At 38.3% G+C, this 4,797-nt stretch overlaps 1 long non-coding RNA gene across 1 annotated transcript; it reads left to right on the top strand.

Moving 5' to 3' along the window:
• The first annotated feature begins 512 nt into the window (after positions 1-512).
• LOC138853952 (uncharacterized) lies at positions 513-4,589 on the top strand. Its single transcript, XR_011393133.1, has 2 exons — positions 513-2,422; positions 2,465-4,589. It is a non-coding gene; the product is annotated as an uncharacterized lncRNA (long non-coding RNA).
• Positions 4,590-4,797: the final 208 nt, after the last annotated feature.

Below are 4,797 nucleotides of genomic sequence, written 5' to 3'. Positions count from 1 at the left end.
TAGTATGATACACATGGTACTGTACTAGTATGATGAACAAGGTACTGTACTAGTATGATACACATGGTACTGTACTAGTATGATATACATGGTACTGTGCTAGTGTGATACATATGGTACTGTACTAGTATGATATACATGGTACTGTACTAGTATGATACACATGGTACTGTACTAATATGATGAACAAGGTACTGTACTAGTATGATACACATGGTACTGTACTAGTATGATACACATGGTACTGTACTAATATGATGAACAAGGTACTGTACTAGTATGATATACATGGTACTGTGCTAGTGTGATACATATGGTACTGTACTAGTATGATATACATGGTACTGTACTAGTATGATACACATGGTACTGTACTAGTATACTGTGCTAGTGTGATACATATGGTACTGTACTAGTATGATATACATGGTACTGTACTAGTATGATACAATGGTACTGTACTAGTATGATAGTATGATACACATGGTACTGTACTAGTATGATACTGGTACTGTACTAGTATGATACACATGGTACTGTACTAGTATGATACACATGGTACTGTACTAGTATGATACACATGGTACTGTACTAGTATGATACACATGGTACTGTACTAGTATGATACACATGGTACTGTACTAATATGATGAACAAGGTACTGTACTAGTATGATACACATGGTACTGTACTAGTATGATACACATGGTACTGTACTAGTATGATACACATGGTACTGTACTAGTATGATATAAATGGTACAGGACTTGTATGGCACACATTGTAGTTGTGTTTCAAGTTTTAGTCAGACTTTCACATTTGTACAACTAGGAGCCCCATGCATCATTGTTGCTTCTGGTATACTTGTTCATATGACTTAGTAGTGTGTATGGTAATGTTGTGTGGGGTACATAAGTCTGGTATAGTTTGCCCTGGACATGTTAGTATACGAGGTGTTGCTGATAGTAACCACAAATTGACCCAAGCTTTGGTCAGCTGCTGGAAACCACTGTTATATACCTGAAAAAAAATAGTCTTAGTTTCGTTTTGTTTGTAGTATGTAATTCTTTTGTTCATGTGTGCTCTAATGTCATTAACACCACTATGCATATATATATGGATTCTGTATGTACGAGCATACATATACATACATGTGGGTTTGTGTGCATTGTGTGCGCATATGTATTCATGCCTTAAAAATTCTGAACCCTTGGAAGGAGGATCTTGTATGCTTGATCCAGTCAAGTGGAGATATCCTTCTTTTCCTTGGATCAACTCTGGTGATGCTGGTTTTTTTTAGAGGTGCGGGAAACCAAACTCTCTTGTGAGTGAATGTTTAGACAGCAAGAGTGTGTCATGTGACCAATACCCGATGTCATGAGATAAGTGTGACCACCCCAGGTCATAAGACAAATGTGACTACCTGAAGTCGTGAGACAAATGTGACGAAGACCCCATGTAATGGCACCCAGGTTGTAATATCATGATGCCTGGGTCATAACATGACACTCAGCACAGAACATTATGACACCCAGGTCATATCATGGCATACACCCAGGTCATAACACCACTTTCATCCAGGTCATAGCATCATGATGCACCCAGGCCATAACATCATGACACACCCAGGTCATAGCATCATGATACACCCAGGCCATAACATCATGACACACCCAGGTCATAGCATCATGATACACCCAGGCCATAACATCATGACACACCCAGGTCATAGCATCATGATACACCCAGGTCATAGCATCATGACACACCCAAGTCATAGCATCATAATACACCTAGGTCACAACATCATGACATCCCCAGGTCTTAACATCATGACACCCAGGTCTTAACATCATGACACACCCAGGTCTTAACATCATGACACCTGGGCCATAACATCATGATAACCCAGGTCATAACATCATGATGCACCCAGGTCATAACATCATGACACATACCCAGGTCATAACATCATGAGAAACCCAGGCCATAGCATGACACACCTAGGTCATAACATCATGACACCCAGGTAATATCATGACACCCAGGTTATGTGAGACACCCAGGTCATAACATCATGACACACCCAGGTAATAACATCATGACACATCCAGGTCATGAGACACGTCCAGGTTATGAGACATACCCAGGTCATAACAATGACACAACCAGGTCATAACATCATGACACATACCAGGTCATGAGAGACACCCAGGTCATAACATCATGACACATACCCAAGTAATAACATCATGACACACCCAGGTCATGAGACACCCAGGTTATTAGACATATCCAGGTCATAACATATGACAAACCCAGGTCATAGCATAATGATGCACCCAGGTCATAACATCATGACACACACCCAGGTAATAGCATCATGACACACCCAGGTCATAACATCATGACACATACCCAGGTCATGAAACACACCCAGGTCATAACATCATGACATACCCAGGTCATGAGAGAGACCCAGGTCATAACATCCTGAGAGACCCAGGTCATAACATCATGACACATACCCAGGTCATGAGACACCCAGGTCATAACATGAGACACACCCAGGTCATAACATCATGAGACACACCCAGATCATAACATCATGAGACACACCCAGGTCATAACATGTGACACACCCAGATCATAACATCATCAGACACACCCATGTCATAACATCATGAGAGACATCCAGATCATAACATGATGATAACAGCACCACCTTACTATCAGCAATGTCTCGGATATGGTATGACTTACCATCATCTAGATACATTAGTTCTTGTAACTTGACAATGCCTCACTATTTTACAACACTAGACTCTGGCCTCAAGCGGTGCCCCTGTGAGCAATAGCTAGTCATAAGAATACTCTATTATATACACTCTAGTCATAAAGTTATTCTATTTATAGTGATGTGTTAATACGATTGATCGACTCACCATTCCACATTTGTATGGTACAAAGTCATGAAAGATAATTCACTCCATAAAAACTTGATCAAATAATTTTGCTGCCATGTAATGCGCAAGTTCTTATTGCTTCTTTATATATATATATATATATATATATATATATATATATATATATATATATATATATATATATATATATGTATATGTATATGTTTTAAGTTTTGGAGCTTGGTAAATGCTTGCTTTTTATTTCCCCATCTTGGTGAAATATAACTTTTATTTGACATATGCTGAGTTTTTCAATTGAAGTTGGCCTTTTTTTTCAAACCGTTGAAAAACAGTTACACGTAGCTTTGTGTGTGTGTGTGTGTGTGTGTGTGCGCGCGCGTGCGTGCGTATGTGTGTGCGTGTGTTTGTGCGTGTGCGTGCGTTTGTGCATGTGCGCATGTGAGTGTTTGCATGTGTACGTGTGCAGTGCCTATCACTTTGTTTTCTGGTAAGGTGATATAATATTGTAACAATTCTTTGGTATGGTTTTTTCTTTTGTTGTAGTGTATAACAATTCACATGTAAACAGCATGATTTTTTCTTGGTTTTGTTTTTTCTGTAGTTGTATACAGGCAGTCCCTGCTTTTAATGAACATTCATGTTCCTTCAGAGTTTGCAAAGCAAAATTTTGTAATGCGGTTTGCCCCTGGTGAGGGGCTCTTTGTCCAAGGAAGTGGACCTGTCCTTTGCTGTATGATCCCCCCTCCTAACAGTTTTAATGTTTCCTTGTTTATAATAGTATTTACCATTTGAACAATGTTATAATTGGGGCTACATTACTGAATGTCCTAAAGTGGAAAATATAAATTAAAATCACCTAAGCTTGAAACAAACATTGGAGACATGTTAGATTATGCTATAAGTTTTGGAGCTTCTGTTATGCTATTAAAAACTAGAGATTACAACTAGGCATTCCACCATCATTAAGCTTCATTATTTCAGCCTTAATTTCAATGTCTTAAGCTTTCTAGAGGCATTTTGTTGGTTAAACTTTCACTATAGAATTTTTCAACTTTTATCAGCCTTTATTAATAGCTCATGAGCAATAAAACTGTTAAAAAAACACACAATCTTTCAGAGATGCACGCGGAAGTACAAAAGGCAAACTGACTGCGTGATGTTGCATTCGTTGGCATTTTTTCTTGCAGGTGTTTTGTATTTGTTCGGAAGTGTTGTTGGAGGAGAGAGTTTGTACTAAGGTAACAAAGATGAAGATGTGTGCTTTATGTTAAAAGACTGTAGAGCAAAATTTCTCATTGTGAATCATAAAGCGAGGACTGAATGTACAGCATAGTTTGTAGGGCTAACTAAACCACTAATTTTTGTTTATTAAATTGTCCAGATAATCATGTAGGGGCTTTAGTCACTATTATTTTTTATTTTCAAAAAAATCTTGTGAATCTGTCTCTGTTACACTTTATTAAACTTAAATGTAATAATATTATAATTCTGCAATTTCAGTACTTAATTTTTAAAAAAAATAATTTTTATATATATTTTTTATGGGAGGGGATGTGAGATACTTAATTCAGCTTGTACTTATATAGAGCTGTGTGTAGGAATTAGTGATATAAGGTTTGAAATTTGTATAGACTGACATTCAATAAAATTTTCTTTTCTGTAGCCATTTATTTTTATTGCAGCCTTATGTTGGGAAGTGATTGTTGGACTTTACACCCAAAGCCACCCCCAGGGGTGGCTTTGGGTGTCTTTCGGGTGACGAATGTATCTCTGGAGGCTGCCTTTCGGATTCCAGAGGGTGGTGGCTGAAGGAGGTATGCCTTGTAGCGGGTATCCGGCTGCTCTCTCTCTTGTCCACCGAGATGGCTTG

The sequence above is a fragment of the Cherax quadricarinatus genome, chromosome 4, assembly GCF_038502225.1.
Source record: "Cherax quadricarinatus isolate ZL_2023a chromosome 4, ASM3850222v1, whole genome shotgun sequence".
In the NCBI taxonomy this organism is placed as follows: Eukaryota; Metazoa; Arthropoda; class Malacostraca; order Decapoda; family Parastacidae; genus Cherax; species Cherax quadricarinatus.
Note: the sequence above shows the minus strand (reverse complement) of the source record. Positions and strands in the feature narration are given on the sequence as shown.